A 21,998-nucleotide genomic window follows, 5' to 3' on the forward strand; every position below is an offset into this window, starting at 1 on the left:
ACAGCCACTCTAGGGGCTGGGTGCCGTCATCATCTCCATTTCACAGAGGAGGAAACGGCCTCCAAGAACAAACTGCCAGCCCAAGATCACACGGCGAGCCACTGGCTTGGGGTCCAGATCCAACTGACCTGGAGGTTGCATTCTTTTTTTAAGAAATAGAGATGGGTCTCAGTATGTTGCCCAGGCTGGTCTCAAACTCCTGGACTTAAGTGATCCTCCCACCTCAGCCTCACAAAAAGCTGGGATTACAGGCATCAGCCACCATGCCCGGCCGTGATTGCATTTTTCTTTTCTTTTCTTTTTTTTTTTTTTTTGAGACAGAATCTCACTCTGTCACCAGGCTGGAGTGCACTGGTACAATCTTGGTTCACTGCAACCTCCACCTCCCGGGCTCAAGTGATTCTCCTGCCTCAGCCTCCCGAATAGCTGGGACTACAGGCACCCACCACCACGCATGGTTAATTTTTGTACTTTTAGTAGAGACGGGGTTTCACATCCAGACTATGCTGGCCAGGATGGTCTCAATCTCCTGACCTCGTGATCCACCCACCTCGGCCTCCCAAAGTGCTAGGATTACAGGTGTGAGCCACTGTGCCCGGCCGATTGTATTCTTACCCACTGCTTAGTAGCACCTACGAGAAATCATTCACTCTACCTTGATCAAAGCAATGCAAAACAAAACCCACATAATTCTTGGGAAAAAAAAGTACACCTCAGAGGAAAAACATCAAGACCATTTGTAGAAAACTTAAAAAATTCAGAGAAGCAGCCCTCCATAAAGTACTGTGGGTTAGTCATTTTATAAAAATATTGTCCAGCGTGTTGAACTGTGGGAAAGGTTTTGGGGCCTGGGCTTGTTGTTCACACCTGGCAGTGGGCGTTTCTCCTAATGTACAGTTTTCAGTTCTGTACACAAGGCTCTTGGCCTTCACCCATGGCATGCACCAATAAATGATTAAACCACCATCCTCAGGGAGGACGAAAACGGCAGGAACATACGTCTGAGCAGCTGAGAGTAATACAGACGACTGATGGCTTCCTTTATCCCCTACCATACACTGCAACTCACAGCTCTGTTCCAAGGCATGGGCTGGTAGCAAGGAGAAACATCTCTGTTAGTACTGACTCAGCCTCTCTCTTTCTCTCTCACTGTGCCTAACCTACAGACACTCGTACATTAACTCTATAAACATTTTCTGAATTGATCTGTACAAGTCATAACTCTTTGTCCTAACTGGCCCCTTATCCTAGGTTCCCTTATGCACTTGACATGTACAATTATATTCCTGTATCCTGGTGCCTGCTTGCAACGCTATGCAAATAAGTGCACAGTGAAAAGGCATTTTCTTACTCACAGCACTGGTGTGACTAAACACAGTATCTCTTTCATCGCACCCTATGTTCTGAAGAAGGCACTGGCTCTCGGTGCTCGCTGCCTTCCGCAGGGCGTGGAGATCCACTTGAGCTCCTGGGTGCAAGCTGAGCTACTGTGGACAATCTGTCCCTCTCACCACATTAGAGGCAGGTTGAACTTGAAGACTTTGAGGCCAGCTGGTGTGGCAGGATAATCCAGAGTCCTAGCTTCCTGGTTCTCAGGTTCCAGCCCACTGCTGCTGCAGCATGTGCCTGGGCAGAATGTGGGATCCAGAGAAGTGTATGTTTTAGGATAAATTGACTTTCCATTTGTTTTGTTTTTGTTTTTCGAGACAAGGCCTCTTTCTGTCACCCAGGCTGGAGTGCAGTGGTGCAATCATAGTTCACTGAAGCCTTGAACTCCTGAGCTCACAAGATCCTCCTGTGGCAGCCTCCCTCAAAAGTGGCTGGGATTACAGGTACGTGCCATCACACCTGGCAAAATTTTTTTTGTAGAGATTGGGCGGGGGGGTCTTGTTATGTTGTGCAGTCTGGTCCTGGTCTCAAGCGACCCCACTTCAGCCTCCCAAAGTGCTGGGAGCACTTCGTGTGAGTCACGTGTATGAGCCGCCATGCCCAGCCGCCAATTATTTTTTAAACATCATCACAATTTTGTGTTTGGTAAGATCTACTTTTCTCTCCTTTTTATTATTTTATTGTTTTATTTTATTCTCTTAAGCTCAATGGCAAAAACTTTTTCTCCTTTTTAAACTAAAGCTTTGAACTTTAGTCTTTGAACTTTAGTATATATCAGCTGATGGGACATGTGAGAACTTACATGCAGATAAGACTTATTAAAAGATAATTTTTCTGTAAAAGGTAAAATTATTACTCAAATAGACATAGGACATAAAAATGTGCTAAAGATTTGATTCTACTCATGGGAGAACCAGGCAGATATAATAACCAATTCAAAAGAGAAGTGCATGAGCACAAAGTAATTTAGATTGTTTTTCTTTTGCTGTTTTCAAGATTTTTCTCTATCTCTGGCTTTCAATATTTTGACTGCGATGTGTCTGTATGGGTCTCCTTGCATTTATTCACTTGGAGTTTCTTGGATCTATGTATTAGTGTTTTTCAACAAATTTCAGAATTTTTCAGGTATTATTTGTCTGAATATTTTTTTCTCTCTATCTCTGCCTCTTGAGCATTCTTTCCTAGGATGAGTATGTTGGTGTGCTTAACAGTATTCTACATTTCTCTGAGGCGTTGTTCATTTTTACTTATTATTTTTCTTAGTGTTCTTCATCTCTGTTAATCTGTCTTCATGTTGGCTGATTCTTCCTTCTGCCAACTCAAATCTACTACTGATCCCCTCTAGTGAATTTTTCATTTTGATTATTTATTTTTCAACTTTAGAATTTCCATTTACTTAAGAATTTTTTTTATATCTTTTTAGTTAACATTCTTCATGAGTCATTATTACCATGGCTCTCTTTAATTCTTTAAACATGGTTTACATTAAAAACTTTTTTTTTTTTCTTTTTTTGGAGACAAGGTCTTGCTCTGTCACTCAGGCTGAAGTGCGGTGGTGCAATGGTAGGTCACTATAACCTTGAACTCCTGGCCTCACGTGATCCTTTCTCCCCAACCTCCCTAGTAGTTAGGGCTACAGGCTAATTTATTAAAAAAAAAATATATATATATATTTTGTAGAAACAGGTTTTCACTGTGTTGCCCAGGCTGGTCTTGAACTCCTGGCCTTAAGCAATCCTCCTGCCTAGAACTCCTGAAGCACTGAGATTACGGGCGTGAACCACTATGCCTGGTCTACTTCGATTTTTAAAACATATTTATAATAGCTGCTTTGAAGTCTTTTTCCAATGTGTCCAACATTTAGGTCCCTTCAAAGGCACTTTTTATTGCCTGACTTTTTTTCCTGTGTATTTGTCACAGTTTCTTTGCGTGTCATAAGTTTTTGTTGAAAACCAGACATTTTAGATAATATATTGTAGCAACTCGAGATGCTGAATTCCCCACTACATTGGGGCTTGGTGGAACTGTTGTTTCTTTGGGCACTTGTTTATTTAATTCTGAACTAATTCTGTGAAGCCTATTTCCTGGTTTGTGTGCAGAGTGTACAATTTCTGATGTTTCTGCTGAGTTTCTTTCTTTTCTCTTTTTTTTTTTGAAATGGAGTCTCTCTCTGTCACCAAGCTGGACTGCAGTAGCGCGATCTTGGCTCACTGCAACCTCTGCCTCCCGCGTTCAAATGATTCTCCTGCCTCAGCCTCCTGAGCAGCTGGGACTACAGGCGTGTGCCACCACACCCAGCTAATTTTTGTATTTTCAGTAGAGACAGGGTTTCACATGTTGGCCAGGATGATCTCAGTCTCTTGACCTCATGACCCACCCACCTCGGCCTCCCAAAGTGCTGGGATTACAGGTGTGAGTCACTGCACCCGGCCTTCTGCTGAGTTTCTTAACCACTGTGTCTGGTACAGTTTCCACCCTACAAGTGGGCTCTGGGTCGGGGAAGGGAGCCCTAGCCCTCTTGGCCACACCTGCATGGAATACAGTTTTTGCAGCACAGAGCTGGGAGAGATGAGAGACACCAGTGGCATGCCCTTCTTAGAGTGAAACTGTAGCCTGGAGTGGAGGCAGAGGGAGCCCCCCATCTTCTTGGGAAGCCACACCTGCTTAGGAAGAAGATAGGAGGGGGATGTGACTCAGGTGCCACAGACTCTTTATTCTTACTGGGATTCAGGAGATTTTCTTGAATAAATATTTCTTCATTTGCGGTATGTCCTTAGGACAACATAATTTTATTTTAATTATTTAAATAATTTTCACCAATTAGGTCAGGTGCGGTGGCCCACACCTGTAATCCCAGCACTTTGGGAGGCTGATGTGGGAGGATCACTTGAGCCCAGGAGTTGGAGACCAGCCCAGGCAACATGGTGAAACCCTGTCTCTATAAGAAGTACAAAAATTAGCTGGGCGTGGTGGTGCATACCTGTAGTCCCAGCTGCTTGGGGGACTGAGGTGGAAGGATCGCTTGAACCTGGGAGATCAAGTCTGCAGTGAGCTGAGATGGCACCACTGCACTCCAGCCTAGGTGACAGAGCCAGACCCTGTCTCAAACAAACAAACAAACAAATAATTTTCACCAATTAAATGGCTCTTCTATAGGGAAAGGACTGCTGAGTTCCTCACATAGCTGTCTCAGATGGTCTACCCATAACTCTTGTGGTGGAATGATATGAGCATAAAAGAAGGCCACGTGGCCTATTGTTCCATGAAAGGGCCATATCTACAAAGCAAGCTGGTTGATTGAAAGGAGTCAATCAACCAGAGGAGGAGGCAGACAAATCCAGTTTTTCAGCATAGGATGACTTACTGGGTAAATTTACAGACAGAAAAGCATGGTATTGGGGGGCCACAGACATGTAGATCTCTACACTGCAACCCCTGAAATCTAGGGCTTCTGTCTTGGGGAAAAGTATATGTGCTCTGGAAGGAATGTGTAGGTGGCTATGAGTATCACTATACCTATGATGTCTGCAACAGCATCTCGGATTGTCTTGAAGGAAAAGTGAAAGTTAAGATGAATAGGTGTTCCTACCTAAAGAGTAATACATCAACTAGACATTTGGAAGGCATTCTCTGACTCAGGGTAGGTAGGCAGATTAGCATTTAAAATAAAGTCGCTTTTGTCCCCACACATATGTTTTAGCATATAAAAGTTACATATCAAATTTTAAGTCAAAGTTACTTAAATAAAACCGAAATTTTAAATTTGATTTTGAAAATGTAATTAAATATTTTAAAAGCATACCTTGGAGATATTGTGGGTTTGATTCTAGACCACTGCAATTGCAGCAAAGTGAGTAACAGAAATTTTTTTATACAAGCTATGTTTACACTGTAATGTTTTCGGCCGGCCTTCCTTCTTTCTTTCCTTCCTTCCTTCCTTCCCTCCCTCCCTCTCTCTCTTTTTCTTTCTTTTCTTCTTTCTTTCTTTCTTTCTTTCTTTCTTTCTTTCTTTCTTTCTTTCTTTCTTTCTTTCTTTCTTTCTTTTCTCTCTCTCTCTCTCTCTTTCTTTCTTTCTTTTCTTTCTCTCTTTCTCTCTCTCTTTCTTTTTTTCCTTTCTTTTTGACTGAATTTCACTTCTGTTGCCCAGGCTGAAGTGCAGTGGCACAGTCTCAGCTCACTACCACCTCCGCCTCCTGGGTTCAAGTGATTCTCCTGCCAAAGCCTCCCGAGTAGCTGGGATTACAGGTGTCCATCACCATGCCCAGCTACTTTTTGTATTTTTAGTAGAGACAGGGTTTTGCCATGTTGGCCAGGCTTATCTCGAACTCCCGACCTCAGGTGATCCACTCACTTCAGCCTCCCAAAGTGCTGGAAACAGGCGTGAGCCACCGTTCCCAGCCACTATAATGTTTTCTTTTGTGTGCAATAGCATTCTGTCTAAAATACCCATGTACATGTGTTAATTTAAAAACACTTTACAGGCCGGGCGCAGTGGCTCATGCCTGTAATCCCAGCACTTTGGGAGGCCGAGGCGGGTGGATCACGAGGTCAGGAGACTGAGACCATCCTGGCTAACCCCGTCTCTACTAAAAATACAAAAAATTAGCCGGGCATGGTGGCGGGTGCCGTTAGCCGGGCATGGTGGCGGGTGCCGTAGTCCCAGCTACTCGGGAGGCTGAGGCAGGAGAATGGTGCGAACACGGGAGGCGGAGCTTGAAGTGAGCCGAGATCGCACCACCGCACTGCAGCCTGGGGTACAGAGCCAGACTCCATCTCAAAAATAAATAAATAAATAAAAACACTTTATAGCCGGGTATGGTGGCTCACACCTGTAATCCCAGCACTTTGGGAAGCCAAGGCAGGCGGATCACTTGAAGTCAGGAGTTTGAGACCAGCCTGGCCAACATGGTGAAACCCCACTCTACTAAAAATACAAAAATTAGCCTGGCGTGGTGGCGCGCGCCTGTAATCCCAGCTACTCTGGAGGCTGAGGCAGGGGAATTGCTTGAACCCGGGAGGCAGAGATGGCAGTCAGCTGAGATCGCACCACTGCGCTCCAGCCTGGGTGACAGAATGAGACTCCGCCTCAAAAAATAAAATAAAATAAAATAAGACAACAGCAAAACTTGCTGCACAGATTGAAAGTTTTCTCTGTAACATGTGATGTTTGATGCCATTTTGCCCATCCATAGTAGAAATTCTTTCAAAATTGAAGAAAATCCTCTCGAACCCTGCTGCCGCTTTATGAACTAAGTTTATGTAATATTACTTATTCTTTGTTTTCATTTCTTTTCTTTTTTAAGAACAACTCAGCAAAATAAAATTCCTGTTTATTGTTGGACAACATTGTTTCACACGTATATCAAACAGACCAACACACACACACACACACACACACACACACACACACACAAACGCGGCAACTTCATAGACAAGAAAGGAAAAAAAAAAAAAGAAATTTTTTATCTTTAGCCTTTTTAACCATCTCATACAAACTAAGTACATACACAAACAAGTTACTGGAATGCTCAGAGTAAGATTGTTTTCTATTGTCTTTTTTTTTTTTTTCAAGGTTTTTTTCTCCTTTGAGATTATAATGAACATGGTCACGCCATGTTCATTAAAGTCAGAAGTAGGACAGAGAACGCTCCAAAGGTTGGTTTGGTTATCTGAGCTCACGTCTAAAAAAAAAAGAAAAAAAAATGGGTGACCCTAGGCCAGGTGCTGTAGCTTACGTCTGTAAACCCAGCTGCTTGGGAGGCTGAGGCAGGAGGATCGCTTGAACCTGGGAGGCAGAGGTTGCAGTGAGCTGAGACCATGCCACTGCACTCCAGCCTGGGGGACAAGGAGAGAAACTCTGTCTCACAAAAAAAGGCTGACCCTAACAATATGTACAAAAATATAAAATGTAAGTAAAAAATACAAATTTCCTTTTTAAGTATTTTTTTATGGAGGTGAATTTATACTAATAATCATAGTAATATTCCTATAACAAGATTTTTAAATTTAAAAAATTTTTTAAATTTTACTTTAAGTTCTGGGATACATGTGCAGAATGTGCAGGTTTGTTACATAGGTATACGTGTGCCATGGTGCTTTGCTGCATGCATCAACCTGTCATGTAGGTTTTAAGCCCTGCATGCATTAGGTATTTGTCCTAATGCTCTCCCTCCCCCTCCCCCCCCCCCCCCCCCCCCCCCCGAAAGGCCCCGGTGTGTGATGTTCCCCTCCTTGTGTCCATGTGTTCTCATTGTTCAACTCCCACTTGTGAGTGAGAACGTGCGGTGTTTGGTTTTCTATTCCTGTGTTAGTTTGCTAAGAATGATGACTTCCTGCTTCATCCATGTCCCTGCAAAGGACATGAACTCAATCTTTTTTATGGCTGCATTTAAAGTACTTTGAAGAAAAAAAGCAGGGCCTTGGAAGTTTTGGTTCTTTTTTCCTCCCCTGTTGCAAATTCTCATGGTTTGGGTTGGGTGGTGGAGAGCGCGTGTCATCTGCAGGCGGTCTCTCTACTTGAAGGTGACTACATTTGGATTCTGAGATGGGAAGTGGAGGGTGACTAGGTCGCAGCCATTTTTTTTTAAGTTTAATGTTTCCTTTTTTGCTGTCTAGTCGTCCTCATCAGTCTTCTGCTTCTTGCTACTGACATCATCATCCTCATCATCTTCAGCTGCCCACTTGCCTGTAGCAAACTCAGCTTCCTCGTCTTCATCTCCATCCTCTTCCTCACCATCACTTTCTTCCTCTTCTTCATCTACCTCATTGTCAGCCTCCTGCTCCCAATTTTCCTCATTAGCGTTCCCGTTAGCAGAGGCATCTCTTCCATTTCCACCTCCTCCACAACTTTCTTCTTCTCCTTTAAGTCCTTGGTGGTGATCTTGGAGTTGGTGTCTATGGCTGCATCTGACATGGTGGGGCATGCCGGTGATCCAGTGCAGGGGATTAAAAAGAAAGCAAGAATTCCAGGACTCTGGCAATAAAGCTGCTGGAGTCTGTGGTGGAGGAGGAACCAAGGAGTCAGACGAGGAACAATGCAAACATGGCTTTTCAGAGCAGCCAGCGGGGGCTGTTTTCATTTCAACAGTGTTCACAGGATCTTCACCAGGAGTAGATTCCATCTCAAGAAACCCTCGTGGTGCATGCATAAGAAGCAACTTCTTATCCGTAGACGTTTGATCATGAGATTGCAGCAACTCAGCCACATCTTCAGGTTCCACCTCTAATTCTGCTTCTCTTGCTGTTTATACCACATCTGCGGTGACTTCTTCTACTGAAGTTTTAAGTCTCTCAAAGTCATCCACCAAGGTTGGAACCAACTTCTTCCAAACTCCTGTTAATGTTGATATTTTGACCTCTAGCCACAAATCATGAATGTTCTTCAGGGACTCTAAAATGATGAATCCTTTCTAGAAGGTTTTCAACTTACTTTGCCTAGATCCATCAGACAAATCACTATCTATGGCAGCTATATCCTTACAAAATATATTGCTTGAATAATAAGACTTGAAAGTTAATATTACTCCTTATTCCATGGGCTGCAGAATGAACGTTGTGTTAACAGGCATGACAACATTAATTTTCTTGTATATCTACATCAGAGCTCTTGGGTGACCAGGTACATTGTCAATGAGCAGTAATATTTTCAAAAGAGTCTCTTCTTCTTAGCAGTAGGTCTCAACAGTGGGCTTAAAATATTCAGTAAATCTGGCTGGGTGCGGTGACTCACGCCTGTAATCCCAGCACTTTGGGAGGCTGAGGTGGGCAGATCACAAGGTCAGGTGATCAAGACAATCCTGGCTAACACAGTGAAACCCATCTCTACTAAAAATACAAAAAATTAGCCAGGCATAGTGGCATGCGCCTGTAATCCCAGCTACCTGGGAGTCTGAGGCAGGAGAGTCACTTGAATTCGGGAAGTGGAGGTTGCAGTGAGCCAAGATCCAGCATGGGCGACAGAGTGAGACTCCTTCTATATATATATATTCAGTAAATCATTCTCTAAATGAGATGTGCTGTCATGCAGGCTTTGTCATTCCACTTCCAGAGCACAGGCAGAGTAGCTTTAGCATGATTCTTATGAGCCATAGGATTTTCGGAATGGTAAATAAGCAGTGACTTCAACTTAAAAGTCACCAACTGCATTAGCCCCTAACAAGTCAGCCTGTACTTTGAAGCTTTGAAACCAGGCATTAACTCCTTTCTAGCTGGAAAAGTCCTGGATGGCATCTTCCAATGTAAGGCTGTTTCTTCTAAATTGAAAATCTGTTATTTACTGTAGCCACCTTCATCAATGATCTTAGCTAGATCTGGATAACATGCTACAGGTTCTACAGCCAAACTTGCTGTTTTACCTTTCATTTTCATTTATGGAGATGGCTTCTTTCTGTAATCTTTATGAACCAACCTCTGCTAGCTTCTAACTTCTTTCTGCAGCTTCCTCACCTCTCTTAGCCTTCATGGAATTGAAGAGAGTTCCAGCCTTGCTCCAGAATAGGCTATGGCTTCAGGGAATATTGTAGCTGGCTGGATCTTCTATCCAGACCACTAAACTTTCTTTGTAACAGCTATAAGACTGTTTCACTTTCTTTCTTTCTTTTTTTTTTTAAACAGATTCTTGCTCTATTGCCCAGGCTGGAGTGCAGTGGCACAATCTTGGCTCACTGAAACCTCCAATTCAGTTCAGGCGATTCTTGTGCATCAGCCTCCAGAGTAGCTGGGATTACAGGTGTGCACCACCATACCCAGCTAAATTCTTTTTGTAATTTTAGTAGAGACGGGGTTTTGCCATGTTGTCTAGGCTAGTCTCGAACTCCTGACCTCAAGTGACCTGCCCACCCACCTTGGCCTCCCAAAGTGCTGGGATTACAGGTGTGAGCCACTGTGCCCAGCCAAGCTGCCGTGCCCAGCCATGTTTCACTTTCTTATCATTTATGTGTTCCATGGAGTGGCACTTTTAATTTCCTTCAAAAATTTTTCCTTTGAATTAACAGCTTGGCTAATTGGTGCAAGAGGGCTAGCTATTAGCCTGTTTCAGGTTTCTACATGCCTTCTTCATTTCTAATTTAATCATTTCTAGCTTTTGACTGAAAGCAAGAGATGCATGATTCTTCCTTTCACTTGAGCAGTCAGACTACAATATTTATTAAGTTTTGCCGTCTTACTGGGCATGGTTCCTGGTGCCCCCCAGAATTACAATAGGAACATCAAAGATTACTGATCATAGATTACCATAACAAATATAATAATAATGAAAAAGTTTGGGTCGGGCACGGTGGTTCATGCCTGTAATCCCAACACTTTAGGAGGCCGAGGCAGGTGGATGACGAGGTCAGGTGTTCAAAACCAACCTGGCCAAGATGGTGAAACCCCATCTGTACTAAAAATACAAAAAATTAGCCAGGTGTGGGGCCACGTGCCTGTAATCCCAGCTACTTGGGAGGCTGAGGCAGGAAAATCACTTGAACCTGGGAGGCAGAGGTTGTAGTGAGCCAAGATGGCACCACTGCACTCCAGCCTGGGCGATAGAGTGAGACTCCATCTCAAAAAAAAAAAAAAAAAAGAAAAGAAAAAGAAAAAGTTTGGTGGCCGGGTGCAGTGGTTCATGCCTGTAATCCTAACACTTTGGGAGGCCGAGGCGGGCAGATCACTTGAGGTCAGGAGTTCGAGACCAGCCTGGCCAACATGGTGAAACCCTGTCTTTACTAAAAATACAAAAATTAGTCAGGCGTGGTGGCATGCACCTGTAGTTCCATTTACTCGGGAGGCTGAGGCTGAGGAATCCTTTGAACCCAGGAGGTGGAGGTTGCAGTGAGCCGAGATCACGTCACTGCATTGCAGCCTGGGCGACAGAGCGAGACTCTGTCTAAAAAAAAAAAAAGAAGAAAAGAAAAAAAGAAAAAAGAAAGAAAAAGTTTGAAATATGGCAAGAATTACCAAAATGTGACACAGACATGAAGTAGAGCACTTGCTGTTGAAAACATGAGGCCGATAGACTTACTTGATGGAGGGTTGCTGTAAACCTTCAGCTTGTAAAACAGCACTATCTGCAAAATACAGTGAAATGCAATAAAACAAGGTATGCCTGTAAAAATATTTTTATGCAAAAAGAAACTGTCCACAATTTTAGTGTTCAATGTCCATCTAGTTGCCAACATAAAGAAATGGCATCACATTTCACACATTACATCTAGATCCAATTTATCCAAACCTAGAAGTGATATGAGGTTTTTACTATTGCAAAATTTAGTTTAATTTAATTTTTTAAATTTTGTAGAGACAGAGTCTCAGTATGTTTCCCGGGCTCATCTGGAGCTCCTCGGCTCAAGCAGTCCTCGTGCCTTGGCATCCCAAAGTGCTGGGATTACAGGTGTGAGCTACCACGTGTAGCCACAAATATTCTTTAGAACTGTGACAAATATTGCACTGATTTGGGAGTACCTCCAGAATCAGGAATTGGACAATCAATACAAGTGGGAAAATGTGGCTGGTCGCGGTGGCTCACGCCTGTAATCCCAGCACTTTGGGAGGCCATGGTGGGCAGATCACCTGAGGTCAGGAGTTCAAGACCAGCCTGGCCAACATGGTGAAACACCATCTCTACTAAAAATATGAAATTAGCTGGGTGTGGTGGTGCACGCCTGTAATCCCAGCTACTTGGGAGGCTGAGGCAGGAGAACTGCTTGAACCCGGGTGGCAGAGGTTGCAGTGAGCTGAGATCATGCCATTGTACTTCAGCCTGGACAATAGAGCGAGACTCTGTCTCAAAAAAAAGAGTCGGGAAATGTGTTTTGTTATACAAAAATCATTTGTATTTCTGCTCTCTGAAAGTAGGAATTGACAAGCTTATTAATTAATTATTTTTATTACCAAGCACCTGTGCTGCTCACATTCTTCCCACATCTTGAGTCAGTGCTTGCCTCTGAAGAACCCACAAATCTAGATAGCAGCCAGACACTGTCACCTTTGATTCTGAAGACATAGGGCAAGTGATGTGGAGAAGCCTTTCTCTGGGGCCTGAACAGTGTGAGTCACAAATGCCTGTGTCGAAGGCTCTAGATTGTGCCGCACTATCACCGTTCAACAGATCCAAGCAACGTAAGTGCCTGCTGTTCATTTTTTATTTTTCTGAGACAGAGTCTCGCTCTTTCTTTCTTTTTTTTTTTTTTGAGACGGAGTCTCGCGCTGTCGCCCAGGCTGGAGTGCAGTGGCGCGATCTCGGCTCACTGCAAGCTCCGCCTCCCGGGTTCACGCCATTCTCCTGCCTCAGCCTCCCGAGTAGCTGGGACTACAGGCGCCGCCACCTCGCCCGGCTAGTTTTTTGTATTTTTTAGTAGAGACGGGGTTTCACCATGTTCACCAGGATGGTCTCGATCTCCTGACCTCGTGATCCACCCGTCTCGGCCTCCCAAAGTGCTGGGATTACAGGCTTGAGACACCGCGCCCGGCCAAGTCTCGCTCTTTCATCCAGGCTGGAGTGCAGTGGCTCGATCTTGGCTCACTGCAAGCTCTGCCTCCCGGGTTCACGCCATTCTTCTGCCTCAGCCTTCCGACTAGCTGAGACTACAGGCACCCGCCACCACGCCCGGCTAATGTTTTGTATTTTTAGTAGAGACCGGGTTTCACCATGTTTGCCAGGATCGTCTTGATCTCCTGACCTCGTGATCCGCCCGCCTGGGCCTCCCAAAGTGCTGGGATTACAGGCATGAGCCACCGCGCCCGGCCAGGTTCCTGTTGTTCTTTAGTAATTTTCCATTTGTACATCTGTGATTTGGGGTTTTCTAAAGTGCGAAGTCCAGGAATGGCACTCTTCTGGTGCAAGTATAAAGGTGAAATAGTTTTACACTCCTCTTCGGCCAGTGTTTTCTTTTTTCTTGTTTCTAACAATTCTAACAATGCCCCTGGCTCCTAAAACTGCAATATTTGTCCTTGTAACAGGCTCAACAGGCATATCTATTTCTTAGAATATTTGCACAGTAACACAAAGGCAAAAATAATGCCAACTGGTAAAAACAGAAAAGATGTTAATTTGCGACTCTGTTGTTTAATAAAGGAGTAGATAATTAAGGTGCCCTAGGCAAGGATTCAATATTAAGTGAGCTTTCTGGTATTTCCTCCTTACAGACCGTTCTACCTCCTGGATGGTCGTGATCGTCGGGTGTGGCTGACTTGGAAGACTGAACCTGGGCTGGGCGGCTGATTGAAGTCCCTTTGGGCTGCAGCAGCTGGTCTTTCAGGTAGCTGAAAAAGTCAGACAGGCCCTAATAGACTTGTTTGACAACATTTCTTTGGTCTCTGAATACAATTGCCATATTTCTTGTTCTCCTAAGACTCTAATAATGACCAAAGAACCCTAGTTCATTTTCTTTTTTTTTTGAGGTGGAGTCTTGCTCTGTTGCCCAAGCTGGAGTGCGGTGGCGCGATTTCGCCTCACTGCAACCTCCACTTCCCTGGTTCAAGTGATTCTTCAGCCTCAGCCTCCCAAGTAGTTGGGACTACAGACACGCGCCACCATGCCTGGCTAATTTTCGTATTTTTTTTTTTTTTTGAGACGGAGTCTCGCTCTGTCGCCCAGGCTGGAGTGCAGTGGCCGGATCTCAGCTCACTGCAAGCTCCGCCTCCCGGGTTCACGCCATTCTCCGGCCTCAGCCTCCCGAGTAGCTGGGACTACAGGCGCCCGCCACCTCGCCCGGCTAGTTTTTTGTATTTCTTAATAGAGACGGGGTTTCACCATGTTAGCCAGGATGGTCTCGATCTCCTGACCTCGTGATCCGCCCGTCTCGGCCTCCCAAAGTGCTGGGATTACAGGCTTGAGCCACCGCGCCCGGCCTAATTTTCGTATTTTTAATAGAGATGGGATTTCACCATGTTGGCCAGGCTGGTCTTGAACTCCTAACCTCAGGTGATCCGCCCACCTCGGCCTCCCAAAGTGCTGGGATTACAGGCATGAGCCACCACGCTTGGCCTCATTTTCTTTTTTTTGAGATGGAAGTCTCGCTCTGTTGCCCATGCTGGAGTGCAGTGGTGCCATCTTGGCTCACTGCAACCATTGCCTCTCGAGTTCAAGCAATTCTCCTGTCTCAGCCTCCCAAACAGCTGGGATTACAGGCGTGCGCCACCACGCCCAGCCAATTTTTGTATTTTCAGTAGAGAAGTGGTTTCCCATGTTGGCCAGGCTGGTCTCAAACTCCTGACCTCAGGTGATCTGCCCACCTTGGCCTTCCAAAGTGCTGGGATTACAGGCGTGAGCCACCATGCCTGGGCCCTAGTTCATTTTCTAAGATTATAGCCAACCATTTCCTGGGACATGGGAAGTCCTTCCACCTTCCCATGTACTCTCCTTTTAGAAGAATGAGTTTGATAGCAAGGGAGGCCTACACCACAGCCCAGTATTGTGGTAATGGGTGCAATCTAAAAGAAATGTGACACGAACTCAAAGGTTTTGCTTGTGAATTAATTCAGTTCACATTTCCTAAGAGTTTACTATATACTAACTCCTGGGGTAAGGACTGTAAACTGTTGTATCAATGAGTGACAGAAAACACACGGGGCCAGTAGAGACACAGAGGAGGGGCACTTGGCCAGCTCAGGTACTGGAAGGTTCCCTATCCAGTGTTCCCTACCTGGCCAGTGAGGCTCACGGAGTAACACGGGGCATCAGCACACGAAAGGCAGAGGATGAGATTCTAGCAGGAAAACTCTACCCTGGCCACCAGTCCCCAGAGAGGAAGGGTTGAAAATTAATGGCCACATTGTACTTAGCCTGCAATATTAATAACCTGTGCTGTGCCTGCTTCGGCAGCAGATATACTAAAATTGGAACCACACAGAAAAAATTAGCATGACCCCTGTGCAAGGATGACATGCAAATTTGTGAAGCGCTCCACATTAAAAGGTAGTAACAATAATACTAGCTGTGTGCTAAAGGCGCCTTTGTGGAGAAGTTTTCTGGAGTAGCAGGAGACTTATTTTTAATGATTATTTCTCCAACACCAGGCACTATTGGTGCCGTGGACATAGCGATGAACAAAATATAGCAGTCCTGCCTTCATTGAGGTAAGCTCCCAGAACAGAGACAGTGGAGAATCAATTAGACAGATAATAATCCATGCTCTGAAGAAAAATGTGTGGCAGGGCACCAAGGCTCATGACTGTAATCCCAGCACTTTGGGAGGTGGAGGCAGAAAGATCGCTTGAGTCCAGGAGTTTGAGACTAGCCTGGACAACATAGTAAGACCCTATCTGTGCATAAAATTTTAAAAATGGGTTGGGTGTGGTGGCTCATGCCTGTGGTGCCCGTTGCTGGGGAGGCTGAGGCAGGAGGATTGCTTGAGCTGAGGAGTTGGAGGCTGCAGTGAGCTATGATCAAACCATCGCACTCCAGCCTGGGCGAGAGAATGGGACTCTGTCTCAATAAATAAACAAACAAGAAAAATGAAGCATGGAGTAAGAGCTGTGGTTAGGGAAGGCCTCTCTGAGGAAGTGACCAGGTAAAAGGAGGAAGTAAGCCATGAGAAATTTATAAAGGCTGGGTAATGTATAAAGAAAAAAGGTTTAATTTGCTCATGGTTCTGGATTCTGTATAGGAAGCTTGGTGCCAGCATCTGCTTCTGATGAGCCCCTCAGGTGGCTTACAGTCATGGCGTAAGGCGAAGGGAAACAGGCGCATCACAAGGAGAAAGCAGGAGTGAGAGAGAGAGAGAAGGGGGAGGTCCCAGACTCTTAAACAACCAGATTTGTTTTCTTTTTTTTTTTGAAATGGAGTCTCACTCTATTGCCCAGGCTGGAGTACAGTGGCGCAATCTCGGCTCACTGCAAACTCCGCCTCCTGGGTTCAAGTGATTCTCCTGCCTCAGCCTCACGAGCAGCTGTGACTATAGGCATCTGCCACTATGCCTGGCTAATTTTTGTATTTTTAGTAGAGACAGGGTTTCACCATGTTGCCCAGGCTGGCCTTGAACTCCTGACCTCAGGTGATCTGCCCACCTCGGCCTCCCAAAGTGCTGGGATTACAGGCGTGAGCCACTGTGCCTGACCAAAAACGTGTTTTGAGGCCCCTAGTTTGCTATTGTCCTGGACATACTAGCCTTCTTACTGGTTTTAAAAGGGGTGTAAATGATTTGGTGTGTCTTGATAGGTCTCATTTTATTTTGCTTCAAAGGCCACAAACTATAATTATCATTGATTTTTGTTCTGTTGAAAATGTCTTTGTCAATATCCCCAGAGGTATACAGCTTGTGAAAATCGTCCAAGATTAAAAGAATGTCTGTCCCCTGGATATTTACTTAGGGAGTGAGGATAATAATCTCTTTGCAACTGATATTCTGCTTTGGAATATCATTTCTACCCAAATCAGACCAAAAAAGAGTTTGTTTTTTTCTTCAGGCTTTCCATCTGGGCTCTTTGTACCCACCACTTTTTCTATGTGATGATTTGCCAGAAGAATACTCCATTTCAACAAACAGGTCTATGGAAAGAAGCAAACTAATTACATGCAGCTTCTTTTATGCCTGTGGCCCAGATTTAGGAGTTCCAGACCAGCCTGGGAAACAGATTTAGAAATGGAATCAAGCATTGACAGTGCTGTGATTGCTGAAGGCAGTCTACCTATCCACGAGCGCGGCCCGTGCTGGCAGGGTTCGAAAACCTTGTCTGAGTTGAGGAACAAGAAAGGGGCACCCCCAGGCCATCTCCCATGACCTTTGGAAGGTGCAGAAAAGCCTCAACGTCTCCATAGGAAGAAGCACAAAGTTGAGAGGAAGGGCAGAGCTCACATGCTGTCCAGGTGGCCTCTGCAACAAATAATAGGACCCCCCTCTGGAGATTGGAAAGTAGATTTCCTGGTGGGGCCAGGGAAGACTAGGCTGGGTTTTCTGAGCAGGGCTTTGTTAAAGAGGGAACACCATCTATGCAGAGCCCACCCTATCCACAGAGGCCAGCAGCAATATAGATGGAACCAAGTCCATCTGGATCTGGGGCCTCCTCACCTTGGACCTATAGCCAGCTACATTAAGACACCTCTGCTGCCTTCTTCCGTGTCCTGACCACTTCCATTTCCTGCTCTCTACACCAGGGCAGTTAGGAAGCGAGGCCTTGTAAAGAGAGGAGGCAGCAGGTATCACAGAACTGGACCAGGCCCACTCCCCAATCTCCTCATTCTCCCAGCAAGCAGTGTGAGTGCCCAGCTTGTGCTGGGAAGAGGAGGTGAAGCACTGTGAACCAGATATGTGAGTGGGGCTTGAAACAGGGCTGGTCTGAGCTTTACCAGGCTAAAGTGATGAATCTGCCCAAGATATTGCTAAAGGACTGAAGGGAGTTGGCATAGAGTGATTGGAAGCAGTGATTAGAAAATAGAAAATGGGCTGGGTACCATGGCTCATGCCTGGAATCCCAGCACTTTGAGAGGCCAAAGAAGGCAGATCGCTTGAGCACAGGAGTTCAAGACAAGCTTGGGAAACATGGCAAAACTCCACCTCTTGTTTTTTGTTTTCTTTTTTGAGACAGCGTCTCAGTCCGACGCCTAGGCTGGAGTACAGTAGCGTGATCTTGGCTCACTGCAACCTCTACCTCCTGGGTTCCAGCGATTCTCCTGCCTCAGTTTCCTGAGTAGCTGAGATTACAGGTGCCCACCATCATGCCTGGCTAATTTTTATATGTTTAGTAGAGATGGGATTTCACCACATTGGACAGGTTGGCCTTGAACTCCTGACCTGAAGTGATCTGCCCACCTCAGCCTCCCAAAGTGCTGGGATTACAGGGATTACAGGGGTGGGCCAAAACCCCATCTCTACAAATACAAAAATTAGCCGGGCATGATGGTGTGTGCCTTACTACAGGTACTCGGGAGGCTGAGATGGGAGCATGGCTTAAGCCCAGGAGGCAGAGGTTGCAGTGAGTCAAGATCACCCCACTGCACTTCAGGCTGGGCAACAGCCAGACCCCATCTCAAAAATAAAAAAAGAAAGAAAAAGAAAATGGTTTCATGTTCAGGTGAGGTCTCAGTGAGGTGAGACTTCTCAAGAAAACAACTGCACTTAGATTCCTGTCTGGATACATTTTCCCCTCTCCTTTGATGTCCCCAGTCCGCCTCTTCTCTGACACTGGCAGTTCTGTCCTGAGGCCCTCTTCCCGAATAGCCCTGCAGCACTTTCTGCTACCCTTCTGTTTGGAACACTCAGAAACCAGAGGTGCAACAATAAGTTATTGACCTGTTCCTGCAGACTCCCTGTTTCCTTGGGAGCTGTGGCCCAGGAATTGCGTAGTGGTAGGAATCTAGCCCTGAGACTGCAGATCACTTAGGAGTTTCTTCTGTGAGAACATTCACAAAAATCGGAGAGAGGATTTTGCCAGTGAGTGCAGCCATTCTCTGTGAGTCAGTAACCCTCTGCCCTGCATCCATCCCCGCAGGAAGGACCTGCCAAGAACAATCGTCTCCATGGATGAGCAGCCACCCGCACCGCCTGGGACAGAGCAAGTCCTCTGCAGCAGGGTGTGTTCACTGTGTAATTATAGTCTGAGTTGTTTTGCTGGGTTACCCTATGTTTATCACATATTTTGACACCTCCTTGACAGCATGTGGATGCCCCAATTTTGTGTTTGCCCTGCTGGTGGTTACAGTAAATCAATAATATTAGATAAGAAAAAACAAGTAAACCTCTCAAGCCCTAAAATGCAATAAAATCTGTCATAAAAAAAACGGGTACGAGGAAATTCGAGGGTTATCCTGGATGAGCCACACCCAGAACTATGCAGGGGACGAGGTCTGCAGGTTCCCCGCTCTACCTCGGTGTCACCCAGGCATCTGAGAAACTCATCCACAGAGACCAGCACGAAGCTGCCATTCCCCAGAATGAGGAGTCTCCAGGGCTGGAGGCAGTCCCGGGATGCTCAGCTGGTTGCAACCCCAGTCCCCACTTGCATCTCACCCCAATCAATATTGCATCTCACCCCAATCAATAGCTCTATCATCAGGATTTAGGTCCCTTTTTTTTTTTTTTTTTTTTTTTTTTTTCGAGATGGAGTCTTGCACTGTGGCCCAGGCTGGAGTGCAGTGGTGTGATCTCGGTTCATTGCAGCCTCCACCTCCCAGGTTCAAGCGATTCTCCCGCCTCAGCCTCCTGAGTGACTGGGATGACAGGTACTCACCACTGTGCCTGGCTAGTTTTTGTATTTTTAGTAGAGACAGGGTTTCATCATATTGGCCAAGCTGGTCTCAAACTCCTGACCTCAGGTGATCTTCCCGCCTCAGTCTCCCGAAGTTCTGGGATTACAGGTATGAGTTACCTTGCCTGGCCTCAGGTCCCATTTCTTTCCCATGCAAGAAATGGTCGTTGAGAATCAGGACCAGGAAATGTACATGGGTGTGGGGCATCCTGTTATGACAGAGAGCAAGAAATTATCAAAGACAAATTTGTTCCAAGTTCACAGAATCTATTAAATAACTGGCCTGTACTCTTAGGAAATGTCAAGGTCATGAAAGACAGAGACTGAGGAGCTGTTCCAGAGTAAGTGACACTAAAGACACAGAGATAAATGCAGTGTTTAATCATGGATTAGATCCTGGAACAGACTTTTTTTTTTATTAAGGACATTGTTGGTCAACTGGCAAAGTATGAATAACTCATAGATTAAATAATAGAATTGTATGAATATAAGTTTCCTAATATTGATCATTGCTCATGACTATTTAACAGTATGTTCTGTTCTTTACTCCAATATTTAGAGGAAAGGGACACTGTTTGCGATTCATTCTCAAGTGGCTAAAATGATATATGTATGTATGCCTATATATGAGAGAAAAATAATTAAACAAATGTGGTAAAATGCTAACAACTGGGGAATCTGGATAAAGGGCATATGGGAGTCTGTTGTATTAACCTTGCAACTTTTCTGTAAGTCTTATTTCAAACTAAAAAAAATTAACAAAGGCGTGGTGGCTTACGCCTGTAATCCCAGCACTTGGGAGGCTGAGGTGGGTGGATCACCTGAGGTCAGGAGTTCAAGACCAGCCTGGCCAACATGGTGAAAACCCGTCTCTACTAAAAATACAAAAATTAGCCAGGTGTGGTGGTACATGCCTGTAATCCCAGCTACTCAGGAGGCCAAGGCAGGAGAATTGCTTGAACCCAGGAGGTGAACTTTGCAGTGAGCTGAGATTGTGCCATTGCACTCCAGTCTGGGCACCAAGAGCGAAACTCCGTCTCAAAAAAAAAAAAAAAAAAAAAAGACGAGAAGACCGTTGTGAATAAAAGAGACTTGGAGGCACAACTAATTGCAATGGGTGACTCTTGTTTGGATTCTGATTTGAATAAACCGACCAATTTCTTATTTTTTTAATTTTTTTTTTCAGACAGAGTCTCACTCTGTCACCCAGGCTGGAGTGTAGTGGTGCAATCTTGGCTTACTGCAACCTCTGCCTCCCAAGTTCAAGCGATGCTTTTGCCCCAGCCTCCCAAGTAGCTGGGACTATAGGCACGCACCACTATACCTGGCTAATTTTTGTATTTTTAGTAGAGTCGGGGTTTCACCATGCTGCCCAGGCTGGTCTCGAACTCCTGAGCTCAAGTGCTGGATTACAGGTACAAGCCACTGTGCCCTAAACCAACCAATTTCAATAACCAGATAATAAATGACATTAAGGAATTATTACATGTATTAAGGGTGACAATTATGTGGTGATTATGTTTTTTTAAAATGCTCTTATTTTAGAAACACCGTCTCCTCTGTCACCCAGGTTGGAGTGCAATGGCTTAATCATAGCTCACTGCAGCGTCAAACTCTTGGGCTCAAACAATCCTTCCCCCTCAGCCTCCCAAATAGCTGGAACTACAGCAGCACCACAACGTCCAGCTAAACTGTTTATTTTTTGTAGACTTCATTGCCCAGGCTGGTCTCGAACTCCTCCACTCAAGTGATCCTTCTGCCATAGGCGTCAGCCACTGTACTCCACCAAGACTGCAATTTAGATTATCTTATTTCCTTTTTTTTTGAGACAGAGTCTTGCTCTGTCACCCAGGCTGGGGTGCAGTGGCACGACCTTGGCTCACTGCAACCTCCGTCTCCTGGGTTCAAGAGATTCTCCTGCCTCAGCCTCCTGAGTAGCTGGACTTACAGTCACCCGCCACCACACCCAGCTAATTTTTGTATTTTTAGTAGAGATGGGGTTTCACCATGTTAGCCAGGCTGGTCTCAAACTCCTGACCTCGTCATCCGCCTACCTCGGCCTCCCAAAGTGCTGGGATTACAGAGGTGAGCCACCGCACCCGGCCAACCATGTGTCTTAAGGATCTTTCCTTGTAGGTAGGTAGCATGGGTTCATCCCTTTTCACTGCTGCTAACTGCTGCGTCATAGCCTGTATGTTAGGCTGTTCCTAATTTTTCTTATCACACAGATGCTGCTGTGAACATCCTTGGACATATTTCCATGGACTCCAAAATATTTCTCTAGGGCAGATATAGGTAGGATTATTGCATCATAGCGTATCTTATTTAAATTTTAATAAATTATATAAAATTACATGACCATTTATTAAAGTTATTTGATACAATTTTAATAATTATATTATATTACCATTAGCAGATTGTAATATGGCTTTTCCTATACCCTTAAC

The 21,998-nt window shown here is 45.1% G+C and overlaps 1 long non-coding RNA gene, 1 other non-coding gene and 1 pseudogene across 2 annotated transcripts; 2 read left to right on the plus strand and 1 right to left on the minus strand.

Moving 5' to 3' along the window:
- The first annotated feature begins 509 nt into the window (after window positions 1-509).
- LOC110741525 lies at window positions 510-19,385 on the plus strand. The gene is made up of 3 exons (XR_002517803.2): window positions 510-1,832; window positions 13,513-13,625; window positions 18,796-19,385. It is a non-coding gene; the product is annotated as an uncharacterized LOC110741525 (long non-coding RNA).
- Window positions 7,777-8,920, minus strand: LOC103879001 (annotated as a pseudogene).
- Window positions 15,179-15,281, plus strand: LOC116271204. Its single transcript, XR_004179626.1, has one exon. It is a non-coding gene; the product is annotated as a U6 spliceosomal RNA (small nuclear RNA).
- Window positions 19,386-21,998: the final 2,613 nt, after the last annotated feature.

This window comes from Papio anubis, chromosome 17, assembly GCF_008728515.1.
Source record: "Papio anubis isolate 15944 chromosome 17, Panubis1.0, whole genome shotgun sequence".
Lineage (NCBI taxonomy): Eukaryota > Metazoa > Chordata > Mammalia > Primates > Cercopithecidae > Papio > Papio anubis.